The sequence below is a fragment of the Gallus gallus genome, chromosome 1 (genome assembly GCF_016699485.2).
Source record: "Gallus gallus isolate bGalGal1 chromosome 1, bGalGal1.mat.broiler.GRCg7b, whole genome shotgun sequence".
NCBI lineage: Eukaryota > Metazoa > Chordata > Aves > Galliformes > Phasianidae > Gallus > Gallus gallus.
In genome coordinates this window covers 134,893,721-134,908,285 of record NC_052532.1, presented here as the reverse complement: position 1 = coordinate 134,908,285, position 14,565 = coordinate 134,893,721, and the positions used below count along the sequence as shown (strand labels likewise).

At 37.3% G+C, this 14,565-nt stretch overlaps 1 long non-coding RNA gene across 2 annotated transcripts in view; it reads right to left on the bottom strand.

Annotated features, from left to right (window-relative positions):
- Positions 1 to 14,565, bottom strand: part of LOC124417622 — a 118,875-nt gene that overhangs the window by 64,388 nt on the left and 39,922 nt on the right. The window lies entirely within an intron of this gene.

Genomic DNA, 14,565 nt, shown 5'->3' with positions numbered 1-14,565 from the left:
AAGATTGTTCAGGATGAACATGCTGTTTCTGCAAATCCATAATCAGAGCAGCTTTGTATCAAACAGCAGATTAGGAGGCATGCCACTGCACGTGCGGCATGACCCAAAACAGGTGCATCTGCGAGGTAGAGGACCTTCTTCACAAAATAAGATACCACTGTGAGAGGACTCTGTCTAACTTGCCAGATTTTCAGTTCTGCCTAAAACATCCTTAGATCTCCTTCTCTCTCTCTGTCTTTCCTTCTTGCCTTTTCTCTCTGCCTGACCATTTACTTTGTATGCAGATTACTTAAAACTCCAAAAAAACCCCAACATTCTTGACTCAGAATGAGAGGGAGTTATCATTCAAATAAGTAAACTGAACTGTTTTTCACCCTTTGAGATGCTGTAAGGTGCCTAAGGCATCTGGGCTGGAGGAACAGGGGATCTATTCCCTTCTGGAGCAGGGGAGGGATATCCTGTTCTGTCCAAATGTCTCTACACTGAAGTGCTCCAGTACAGCCACTCTACATTTAAACAACACCATACCTTATTCTGGAATAATTTTTGTGTTAACTATCATCCTAAATTGCCTGCCACAGAGTGCTTGGTTAACAACCTAATCAAGACTTGCCTCAAGACATTATTTAGAATCATTAACAATAGAAAGGAGAGGCTAATGGGCATCTATAAAGGGCTGTGCTTGGAAACACTGGCAACACTTTTTGGGAGCAAAATTTGGGACTATGTGCAAATTGCATTGCTTTAACTAAGAACAGGATTTAAAATCAATGTAGCTAAAACAGTGATATCGGTTGTGTCAGCTCTTTTAAATCAATATAAGCCTGACAGAGCATGGTTTAACTTATATTGAGTTAAAAGTAAACCAAAATAAGCTGCTTGTAAGCCAACATTAATGTATCTACATAGAGTTTGTACTGAATTAATGAAACTGATTCTAAATCGATTTAAGTCAAAACAGTGCTAGATCTGTGTACAGACAAAGGTTTAATTGGAAAATGATTGATTGGATATGGATAATGTAGCCAGTGGTGGGGCATATCTGAGAGAAGGAAATCAGAATCCAAACATAAAAAACCTCCAAGACTGAATAGATATGTCCAGGCAGCACTGTGCAATGCTCAGACGTAAATAGAGGGAAGAATGTTCAGACTGCAACCACTCTCCTACATGTAATAGGTAGTCAGATGATATAAGCTTAGCAAAAGGTGAGAATGCTGCACGGGAAAAGGGTCTAAACCAGGATAAAGACTTCATGACCTTAATGGCAAAGAAATAAAATGCCACCTGGAATGCTACAGTAGAAAGAGCAAATACAGCAGAACAGATCCTAGCATCCAATAATTTTTTCCTTTTTGCTGCTCAAATATCCTCAAACGCTAGCATTCTGAAAGGGAAACATAGTGCTTAAAGCTTTTCCTGGTGTTTCTGGAGATCACCTTTTTTTAGATGAGAGCTGTTTCACTATCCACAGCCCTTCAAAAACACTGAAGATGTTCTCAGCACAGTATAAGAATTGGTAATGAAAAATACAAATGCTCTTTTGACTCAAGAAGGGAATAACTTCATAATTTACACTATCTCTGCTTGAGAAAAGAACAACTTCACTACCCATGAGTTATTGGTTTTCCCTCTTCATTAAGCATTCCTTGTCCGTGTTTCTATCTATTTAGTGTATGTTCTTCCCACTCCCTTGTCAGTGCCCTTAGATACAAGGGATATATTTGAGACTCAGTGCACAAAGGACTTTCATTTTAATACACAGCAAATTAGAGGCACTACACATGCATGTATATGTGGTGTACCAGACTATTAACCTCTAATGTGGGTTTGTCCTCCTTGGACAATCTTTTGCCCATATCACACCACTGTTTTTTTAACACTTGCAAACCAACTAATTTCTTTCTTAGATTGAGTGCTTTGCAGAATTTACCAGTGATGAAATATGCAAAAGAAGATACCTTACAAAAAATCTGAAGTATTGTCCTTGTTGACAGGATGCTGAGTGATGCAAATTGCATACAGTACATACAGGATAGTGGTTGCCCTATAAATTTTTCCATGCCTCTAAACAAAGGCAAAAATAGGTATAACTAGCCTGATACAGTTTAGTTATGTAACAGATTGAAGGTTTGGGTTTTAGTCACTGAAAATGTGATAAACAACATTGCGCATTAATGCAGAAAACAGATTGAGCTTTTTAATGGTACATCAAATAAGACTTTATTAGCATCTATTAGGTTCAACCCAAAGCCCGGGAAATAGCATTAATGAGCATCATATATCAGTCTGTCTGTTATTAGATAACATTATCCCTTAAAACTAGCAAGTCATATAGTACTTCATACTTTTTACCTTTATCTTTAGAATTAGCTGCTGACATCCTCTCCTGTTACACTGGCCTTACTATTAGTAATAGTGAACCAATTTATAAACCCATTAGTGACACTTTTTCCCGAAGATAAAAACAGTCAAAATTATCTGGCAGCAATTAATCTTAATGGCTGTATGCAGTAAACAGCAATGGGCTAATTCCAGCTCTGTCAGCCCCATCAAACAATCCCACATTAGGCAGCTTTTCACTGATCCATTAAGCATATTCAGAACAACAACAAATTCAATGCTGAAGGCATATGCACTAAACATTACAACAGTGATCTTCTGAAGCCATCATTATCTCTTAAATAGTACTTCCCCCATGTATTATCATTATGCTGTACATTAGAAATACTTTGATTAAACTCCCTTAATTCATAACAGCCAGCTGCAGACCATTTATGCAGTTAATCTCAACACAACAGCTATTGAGGAAATATAACAAATGAAGGCTGTAAACTGGAAGTCATTACTACGAAAGATACTGGTTTCCTGCCCTCATAGTGCAAAGTGCACAGAAAGATTGTGCTTTAGGATGACATAACGCAGACTGAAACTACTAACACCTTTCCACATATCCTGCAATGCGTTCAGCAGGTGGTGTAGCCATGAAGGTGTGTGAAGGAGCAACCTGACAAACTTTCAGCCGAAGCGAAAACATCCAGGAGCTCCCTTGCCTGCAGGACCAAAATATGAGCCCAGACAATAGCCTTTCTGTGGCTTTGCTGGCTTCATCTGGAGCTCACAGGAATTTGTCACTATGAAAGAACGTTTCTGATTTCTTCCCCTAGCTTAGGCTAGAGGAAGCTGAAGCTTGAGCTAATAACAATGACACTTTGAGAGACTGTAGACCTTTCAGTTTCCTTTTCTACAAGTAATAGCTGTTTTGAGAATTTTTATTAGCCTGTTTTCTCTTTAAGGTATAATGGATATGGTGTAGCAAGAAAATTTGCATAAGGCTTTCCATGGTGTTGTAAACAAAACAATATTATCGGGATGGAAGGGAAAAAAAGCACTCTTATTTACTTTTCCACTCTGACCTGAAATTCATACAAGGTATCCTCATATGATAAATAATACGACAGTGTTAAGTAGATAAAAGTTGATGGTGTTTTCTTAAGTTTTCATCAGTTGTATTCAGATTAAAGAAAAAAAAAAGCATTAAAAAATCTTTCAGATGTGTCCATGCTCCATGTTAGGGAAAGTGATAGCTGAGTCTATGTTACTAATCTAGATCATACCTTTTCTTAATTTAAACACACACACACACACACACACACACACACACACACACACAAACCAACAAGAAATCAGTGGGATTTGGGTACAAAAACCACTTTCACAAATTCTTTACTTGTCAAGTGTAAAGAAACCATAAAAATATTAGTGAATAAGGCCTATGTGTCCTACAGTTCTTCAACATATATAAATAGTTTATTTGATTTTAAAGATGTAAACCACAGACACAGTGTCTACCTTGCAGTGAAATGACCAAATAAATAAAACTTCAATTTGGCATGAGTCTGGCTGCCAGTTCTGATCTCAGTTCCAGTTCATAAGTCCAACTCACTCCAAGGTGGAATGCAAAACCTCTGCAGCACCTTCAGGACCAGCACTGAGGAACAGGCAACTGCGTGCAACAGGCAACACCCTTCACAGCGTCAGAAGAATCTGCTTCCTGATACTCTAGTAAAAATGGAGGTGAAATGTCTCATTACAAATCCAGTTTTGTACTTCTATTAGCTTCTAAAGCTCACGCACTGCTGGAACAGGCACCGCTGCATCTCAGCACCATTTTCCCTGTGAATAGCTTACACAGCCTGATGCTGTATGCCTCTAAGCGCAGCAACACAAAATCCACTGGCTTGCTTGTAAGCAAAGAGATACGAGGTGAACACTCTTCAGATGAATGCTTATATGCAGGCTGTCTGGAGAAACAGATCTACATACCATGGTAGGTGTGGTGCACTGCCTAAGCACCGAGGGTACTGAAGGGTCAATTTTGCAAAAACATATTCCATCTTGGCCATAAACCTTAGCAGCTAATCAGAATTGCACTCTTACAGTATTTCCTCTTTCAACAGGAGAAGAATGGACTTGTGTTTCAGATACAGATTTCATATGTAGGCTCTCTTCCTATCTCCACAGCACTTTGCCTACAATCTTATGAAAGTCATTTTATGTCTATGTGCCTCAGTTTCCCTCCAGCTAGTGATCTGGACCAGAAAAGCACCTGGAAACCAAAGGTTGTTCCCTAACATGGCAGAAAGTTGGGAAATTCAATTCTTTTCTTAGGCAGAAGCATTACTAGGTACAAGAACTTCAGGTAAGAAGGAATATTAAACTCCTTGTTCAAAATCAATGTCCCAGCAGAATCTGGGCACTGAAAAGAAATGCAGTTTCTGACCTAAGGTTTCTATGACTGAAAATTTTCACTTAGGTGCCTAAACGTAGTTGACATTTCTTGCTGAATGAAGTTCTCAGTGTTCCAGATGTAAATTATGGTTCATGTATACGAGCTATTAGTTTGGGAGAAAGTCGTTTTTCCCAGACTTTAAGATAGACTGACTTACCATTGTCTGCAGCATGCAGGAGGATGTGTGATCTGAAAATTCTAAGTCCTCAGACGCTATATGTAACCTTCTTTGCTGAGCTTCTCATTTTTATTCTTTCCCAAGCAACATTTATTCCCTCAGAACGCAGATGAAAATGCCACATGCTATGCATTTTCGCTATTTTATTTTAACTTTGAAGAAAGGATTTTTTTTTTTTGGATTTAATCTCCATGGCAGGTAACTTCTGATGTTTCAGAACAAAGCAGAAGATCTATAGATGTCCTCTCCCAGAAAATGGACAGATAGGATTGGTCACCTCATGGTAAGTGTAATGTAAATACTTACCTAATTCTGGTAAGTATTGAGAAAAGGAAACTGCAGAAGAAAAGGAGTCCAGGTAAGAATGAAAAGTTATTTCCAGTTTCTACTTGCTCATCCTAGTTCAAAAATTAGTTGCAGTTCTACTTGGAAACAATTTTTTTGGCTTGGGCTTCTTGAGACTGAATGTGAAAGAAGAAATATATGGCTAAATATATATTGTTCAAATGAAGTAACACAGGGTCTGCTTTGCTTGCTTTCCAAAGACCATTGACTAATCTTCAGTTTAGCCAACACAGTAGCACAGCAGAGGATTTTTAAAGATTCCCATAATTCTGCCTAGCACGCAATCTAAGCACAGAGCTCTTACTGTACCAGCAATAATTCTGAACTAAAGAGAAAATACATAGCTACCAAGTTAGTTGTAGGAATGTACAACCAAGTAGGTTGTTCTTATGAATTTCATAAATGGATTTTATTTCAAATTATGGACAGTGTTTCCTCAACTTGACAGTGTGTGATCAGTCAAATATGAAACTAGCTGTAAAATATCTTAGGTTTTTTGCAAAGGGTATATAATGTTACTGAGAACCACCAAAGAGTTTGGTCATACATATTTTTCATATTAATGGCATATTCGGAAAAGATCAAATCTGGTTTTCAAAAGAAGAATATTGTTCTCCTTTGTCATATCTAACTTTGGGTCACCAGCAGTGAAAAGTAACTTGGACAATGTTCTATCAGTTTTATTGATAAAATTCCTAAGATGTGGCTTTGACTACCTGATTTGAGACTGTTGTGCAATGTGCATAGAAGTAGAGTGGACTGTTCATAGAATTATCACAATATGGTATTAATAGGTAGTAGATGAACAGGAGTTAGGAGCTAAAGGAGTGCATCTACACTAAGAGACAACAGAGAAGAAAAAACTACTTCGCACATTTTATTTTGTTCATTTATTTAGATTTCTTTCTGCATTAAATTTTCCACTGTAAAAGTGAAACTCTGACAGAGAATCCAGAATTGTCCAATTTTATGACTTCTTTCCTGTTCCTCGATCCTTCTATATACTTTGAGGATTTTCCACATAAACAAGCTCTTTTTTTTCTTTTATTGTTATTATTATTTTTCCAAAGGGATTATTAATGTGTGCAAACTTTGACTGGGTCCAAGTGTAAACTCCCTGTGCTGATAGAACTTAAGAAAATCAAAACTAATGAGTGGTCAGAGATTGCACAACAGTTACTCCAGAAATTACAGAAAGCATACTGATTGATAGGATTTATATCTCCAAGGGATGGAATATGGGCAGTGAAAATGAGAAGTGATTTTCAACCTTTCTGAGTTCGGAGACAATCTGAAAATGTTTTTTTGTGGACAGGAATATGCATGTAGTATATTTAAGGTCTCAGATAATAAAACAGCTTTTTCAGGGACCACTGACAGGAAGCCCAAGGGTCTCAAAGGGTTCACAGACCATAAGCAAGAAATCACTGAAATGAACAATACTAAATTATCTACTCTATTCTAACTTTGTCTCTTAAGTGTGCTATGTTGTTATGAATCTGCCATATTAATTATCTGTAGTTATATTACGTATCTAGAAATACCAAAGAAACCCGGAGAAGTAATTTTATTTAATTTCATTAGATCTTTTGTAAGAAAAAAATCATGAAGGAAAGAAAAAAGAATAAAATAATAATTATATTCATAGACAATATGTCAGTAATTTATAACCAATTTATCAATGACCATGCAGCTGCACTCCCTGTAGCTTTTTTACAAAAAAAGCTCACATAATGCTTACATAGTCTCTGAAAGCATAGCGTCTTAATAAAGGAACAGGAAGCCACCAGAGTAATTAGAAAGGTATATTGTAGTGCATATAATGGTAGAAGGATGTTTGTATTATAGTCCAACACATCATTAAGGATACAATTGTTATTTAATGTGGCACAATCATCTTTCTACTCTTCATGAAATCCACTTAAGTAATTACTTTTCTTAGCTCATTGGCTCTATGAACTGACAGTTTAGCAAAGCCTTATGTCTAAAGAGATACTGATTCTCCATTTTTGTAGTACTCCACCTCTTTTTAAGCCTGATTACTAACAGCTTACCTGAAATAGCCATTTTCTCTTTTGAGAAACTGGACGGGAAACTGGAGAGGAGAGAGGAAAACTGACGGGATGTGGAGAGGGGAAGAAGGGAAAGTAACGAGAGAATGGGAAGTTAAACATCCACTGAAAGGGTGCAGAGCTGTCTTAAAAAATGAAAATATTAAATGAAAAGCCTCACTCCCTTTTTCTCCACAGTGTACCCCTTCTCCCTGGTCTTGTTTTTGGAACATATTCTTGAATATGTATGTACATTAAACCAATTAGCTGATGTGTTTACAGAATGTTTCGTCATTTGTGTATACGTTAGCAGTAGAACACTAGCTCAGTGGTGCTGCCCCTTGAGTTGCTTCTAATCTGTTTCTATGAGGAATGCTTTTATAGAGCACGATTTTCAAGATTTTGGAGAGTACTGTATTATGAAAGTTAGTGGGGAACATTAACTAACCTATTATTTTATTTTCCTTTCTGCACTTATGATGGCGATAATGTATGTGAGCAGACAAACACCACCTATTTATACTCAAATCTCATTCGTGATGTTTTTTTTTTCCCCCAATCCTGCATATTTTAATATAAAGTTCAAGATTATTTTACAGAGTCAGACCAGGATTCAGCAAACACAGCCCTGAAGTGCAACATTTAAATTGCTCAACTTATGCTTTTTTTTTTTTTTTTAAACTTCAAGCTCTTTTTCAAAAGATGTTGAAGTCTTTGTGTTTACTAGCATTACAGCAAGGTAAGTCTGAAACACCTTTATCTTATTTGGTAGATCTATGTTTCATGCTCTTTGTTTGAATAGAAGTGTCAGCTGTATTTTACTTTATTATATAAAAAAGTTTCAGAATTTAATTAAGGGTCAAGTACCTGCAGTAGATAAATGCAACAGCTAAAGCATATTTCTGATCTCTCTGAAGACTGCAATCATGAAAATTATTATCATTGAGTAAAACTGGTCTCAATGATGGTGACTGGGAGATGGAATCTGTGTTAGTCAGCCATAATTTACATAATAATGGGTTCCGAGTTTTCATCAGCACCTTTTGTTTGTACAGTGCTTACTGCTACAGTAAATTGTCAAAATGTCATTCCTATCCAATCAGCCAGAAAATATCAACAGTAAACAAGGCACAAGATGAAATTCTCTGATTAAAAGTATGGTGGAAGAAACAGTAAAACTGAAGACACTGATGGCATAGCAGTGTTCTGATATTTTCAACAACACTGTTGAGCAACTCATGAAACTTACCGTTATTTTTTAATGAAGCAAAGCCACAAAGGGAGTGATGTCATTAAAAAATCTCAGCAAACAGTTAAGTAACTGATTTGTTTGCATTTGTATTTGTCATTATGTGTTCGTTTCCTCTTCCATGCGGCAATTGCTTCTCTGGGTAAAAGATATTAAACTAAACTGGGTAGCCACAGACTTATGAGAACTTTGTCCAAGAGCAACTCAATTGAGGCAAACAAAAAGAAAATGCTGGTCCAGATAAATCTCTCTTCTCTCTCTTTACAACCTCACAAAGCCTGATAGAATTCAGGTTGAAATGAATTCAGCGCAAGTTTCAGCCACCCTCTAAAATTCACAGAAGTGAAAGGAGAGGACAAGCATGAATTAGTAGCAGTGTCGACTTTATAGCATTTGTACTTATATACTATATTAAAAGTTTCACATTGTATTTGAAATAAAATGGATAAAGTGGCACCCTGCCAAACACAACCGGAAGACACCCTTGTGTGGAACTGAAACATTTGGCTCAGATAGTACTTAATTTATTTTCTTGAAATGACAAGTTATATAAATGTATCTTTAAAACAGAGGGGAACAAACTTTTTTTAAAAAAGTTCCTTTGTATTGTGTTTCATAGAGGTTGACACAGTCATAGTCTGTGTATAAATGGAACGAAAAACAATAAACTTTCCTCAAGGAGGGCTTCCAGCCCTGTGCTCTTAAAAATCTTCAAAAAGGACGAGATCACGTTGTTGAGTCACCACAGAAAAGACTCACAGTACCTTCTTTTGGAAATGAACAGGAGTTTAAAAATCTATTGAACTGAAGTGTTGACATAAGGAAATATTTTGTAGAGCTTTCAGATTTCTTTACCATTCACTTTATTTTACTTGGCTACTTTTAATTTTTTTCCACTTCTTCTCTTTGAAAATCCGGCATTGTCCAAAACCTTTCGATTAAGCAGCTTGTCTGAATGAAAGCACTGTGATGATGTGGCGGTGCATCAATAAACAGGGTGCCTCTCAAAGCAGGACAGAGCGCTGAGAAATAGGGCTGATCAGCGGTAATTACTCTGACACTTCAGGCAGTACAGGGAATTAACTCCTAGGACTTGGGGCCGAATGGAGAAGTAGTGGTTGATGTTCCACATTGTGAATGCCTCGGTGCCTGAACCCATTATGAGCTTAAATGGAGATGGGAATTCACTATATACATTTTCTTTTTCCCCTCAGTTAGGAATGCGAAGCAGAATGCAGAAAATGAAAATAATTCGGGATGCTGACCAGGCTGTGTTGCTATTTTTTTTAAGGCCTTTACATTCATTTCCCATTAAAACATGAATAATTGAATAAAAGGATGCCTGTAGCAACCATATTTATGGGAATGCACCCATCATGTTGTAGAAGACACCCATAAGCCAAGTTAAGGAAGTGGAATTGCTCTAAGGCAGACCTGCAGACACTAAGGTACACAAAAACACATAGCAGGAGGGAAATACAGCTAAAAAGGCAACTAGTTAGCAGCTGCCACTATGACCTTTAACTGCATCCATGGTAACTGGGCTAAAGATGGAGTTCCATTTTATTATTCTCACACCCACAATGTTAAGCGTATGAATCCCATTGCAATTTAATGGCTGAAATCAGAAGGCAGATCTGTGTTCATTGGACCAGTGCCGACATCCTCTTAGCTAATGAGTGCAATAAACATTTTCATGCCAGGAAACCAATGCAAGTGGAAATATTATGCCATGCAGAAATTTATCCCCCAAACACAAAGAAATGGTCAGTAAAGTCAGTCCTTTATGACAATTTGCATATAGTATAATTTTTCAGGTTTTAGGCCGTGCATCTTTGAGGAAGATTTTTAACTCATATATTGTTTAATAATGTGGCGTGCAACAGAGTTCGCTTTTTATGAAGAACTGTGGGATGAATTATGTATTCCAGAGTTAATGACTGTTACTGCCTCCAATTATTTTCTTAAAGGAATCTTATAATTTTAAATAGTATTTTTTTCTTTCATGAACCTAAAATGTATTCTGTCCATTTGTAGGCTACGTGCAGTACCACCAGCTGAGCAAGACAGTAAAGCAGCAAACTGCTTCAACAAGAAAAAGGGCTTTGTTCTAAATCTTGTCTGTATTGTAATTTGACTCATATAATTTTCTTAAGGATCAGTGACATCTTTGTCATGCGAGCTTATAGCAAGACATGTATTATCCTTTCTTGGGCTGAAGAACCAGAACAACAACAGCAGTTGAAAGGCTCTGTGCTGGATGTCTTTGAATTCTCAAGCACTTCCACCTCTAAAGTTATGTGGCAACCTGTAAAATTGATTACCAGATGTATGGAGTGGAGCAAACAATTGGTTTGTAAACTTTTACCTGGAAAAAACAACTCAGCTGGGAAGTAGCCATAATTATTTAAAAAATTATAAATACGGTGACTTAGTCACCTCAAGCCTTTCAGTGACTTTATCTGTTTTCTTTTTCTTTCTCCCACATAAAGAAGGAGTGTTGTTCTAACAGCACAACATGCTGGGGTGAAGAAGAAAACTCCAAATGCATAAATGTGCAGCTGGGAAATGAAGGTCACCAAAATTTCCTTGAACTCTTTGGTAAAGCCACTGTATTTGCTTCAATGTGGCGCAATCAAAGACATAAAACTACATTAGTAGTTTCACAAAAGCATAGTGTGAAATATTCCTGCCTCTCACAGCTCACTTACCCCTCCATCTTAAAATACCTAGAATTTTATTTTTTGTTAAAATGTTAGCCTGGCATAAAGAGAGAGGTCTTAATGACTTCCCCTGACAAGAGCTACGTGTATTTTTTTTTCTTATGGAACACTGCCAAATATCCTTTGTAATAAAAGGCTTGAACTATTTTGCTAACAGAAGCTGCTTGTTCTGGTAACTGTAAAGGTCAGATAGAAAATAATTTTGGTGTTTCTTATCTTTTAAAATAATGTCACTTTTTATCATTAAGGTAACATTTTTGGACCACAAAGAAAAGAGAAAACAGAAGATGTGGTACTCCAGACCACCAGGTACACTATTTCTAAAATGACAGTAGGTTAAAAAAGCTGTTAGCCAATTATAACAAAGACTGGAAATGTCACAAAAGCCAATGAAATCTCCCTAGTAACATTCAGAAATAATGTGCTTTGGATCATGCTGTATATTAAATGACAACTGTCAATTTAAAAAAGAAGTCCTCCAAAATCTTTGATGTATGACAATTTAGAAGTTGAAACACACTGTTCTTACCATTTAATATCTTTGAGATGAAAAGCTTTTGACACGTTAACTAATGTGAAAGAATAAGTGCTCCTCTCATTTCCCTAACACAATACTGGACTGCACTGAGTAGCTTTCTGTGATGAATGTCATAAGAAGTAAGGTGGTATATAACCATTTTATTTAGTTAAGAACTATACGCATTTATGTCTATTACATTACATAATAATAAAGTGAGATTTTGTATCCTAAATATTATTCTTTGATCTCTGTAGCATTTCTTTCAGCTAAAATGGGCATTTGAATAGGCACTGATTGTCAATATTATCTAATCTGCTTTTCTGGCTACGGCTGTAGTACTGCATGATTCACAGAAGGCTGTCAATCTCTGAATGCACAGCCCTTCCAGGATGAAAGGTCTATTGAACTATGTTAGTTCTCATTTCTCTCTCTCTCTCTCTCTTTTTTTTTCCCCCTGCATGGAAATCATTCACAATCTCTGACCTCTGGCACCTGTCCTGAGTGGCCCCCAGAACATCAAGGAAAGCTCTGTGAGGGAGTGCAGGTGATGGATTCCTTAGTTCTGATGGGCCCCACATTCAACAGTGGCAGTGAGCGCTTGCTTCTACTCTGTCAGGTGTCTCAGTGGTTGTGGCAAGAATCCAAACCTGTCCATCTCCTACTGGGACTCAGTTGGAGGTCTCCCATTGTAAAGACAACGTGAGATTGTACCCTACCAACTTTATCTGTGTAATGACTTCACCTGCCACTGGAACAAAAGTGATAATGTTAACAGATGGCATGATGTTGCTTCAGCAGAAGCATTTAGGGTCCAGATTTTGAGTTGTCTACATTAATAACCTGTCAAAAAGGAGACTAGATATCTAGATAATTAGTAGACTTCTGGATGTTTCTGCTGGTCTTAAAGAGTTGATGCTATGTGTGCTCATTGTTTGGCTCTGTGTGGATGGGGTTTTGTGGCCCTGAAAACCTCACAGTGGAGGCTTACACTATTCAGTTGTTGGCAGAATTTGTCTGGAAATGATTCAAAGACAAATACCCCCCAAAAGAAACAGTCCTAAGGAGCGTAGACCTCACCAACTGGTGCCATGGGTCTGTGGGGAAGAGATTAGACCCTGCAGATCTTGTAATTAACAAAACAGACACAGGCTAGGAACGCTGCTATGTACTGCCTTGGATCAGCTGTGGACTTCAGGTTTTTTTTTGCTAAAGAGATCACCAGTTAACCATATAAAGACTGAGAAGTGTTATGAACTTATTTGGTAAAGATTTGCAACCATATGGTGCTCTCTAGAATAACACGAAATAATAGGAAACAGGGCAGTGTCTTCTAACACTGACAGGAAAGAGCAGAAGACAGAAAATACTGTTGCTGAAACCTTGGCTGCACAATACTTTTGACAGTGTGGATTTCGCTGTTGTGAAACTTTGGAATTGAGGGACCTCATTCTGTTATGCAAAGGATCTGTGCCAGCAGAGTGGGCTCCAGTTTCCTATGTAGGACAGGTACTGTCTTTAGTTGAGGAGTAGATGAATCATCCAAAATGACATTACCAATAATGAGTTTCTGTTGACAAATATGATACAGATCTAAGCTATGTATATCCCAGTAGAACTTATAAAGTGCAAAACATGAATACTAGCAGTGAGACAAACCAGGCAAAAATACATGATAAGCACGGCTATAAAACCAGTATGTTTAACTTTTACACAGACAATATGATCTACATGTAGTGCAGAACTTTCAGAAAGTTGAGGTGGTAAAACTGCTCACTATGATACTGAAAAAGTAGACTTCAGAATAAAAGTTTCTGGTTTGAATTTGAAAAAAGTAAATTTATATTTGTATTTATATACATGTACTGTATGAATAACTGATTTCATGGAATGCAGGAGGGTGGTGGCAATCAAAGGGATGTATTTAATGTTGGGTAAATCAAAACAGAGCATTTCAAAATTTTCACAGGCTAGAAAACTAACATCTTTTGATGTCCATTTGCATTTGCTCTTAGTTGCTCAGTGTGTCCAAGTACATAGGTTGCACTGAAAGTAATGCCTCCTATTTACTTCCATGGAAACTACAACACGTACTAAGAGCGCAATAATGCTACTTGATAGAGTAAATTCTCAGCTACAAGACACTGTTTTTCAGCATAGTCAGCATCATTAATTATGCATTTTCACCATCAGTGTACAAGAGACTGCATGTCACACTCGTAAATATCTGTACCAGCAGAGGTGACCCACTGTTGTTGTCACCACTGATGAAATGTACCACAAACTGCCTCACTGTGCTCGTACCCACTGTTTGGTTTCCATATATGTTTAGCAAGCATCCATGAATGTCAATGAGTGCCATTTTCTTCTGCATGGAGGAATTCAGTGACACACCTTTGCTTCATGTGCACTTCCATGTGACACCATTCTGTCAGTGTGCCCCTCTGCTGCCATTTGTTGTACAATAAAATGTAATGTAACGTTGACAGGAAGGTTGAAACTCTACTGCAATGCCACCAACATCTGTCTCTGACATCATGGGTCAACATCATAACATAGGAGGCATTACTTTCAGAGTAGCCCTTGTACTTAGACAAGGCAGTGTAACTTAATAAGAGGGTTCAGTCTAGATTCCTTTAGTTTGGTGCTTAAGCCATTTCCTCAAAATGTTGTATTTTTACTCCAGTCAAGAAGAGGAAGACTACAGTCT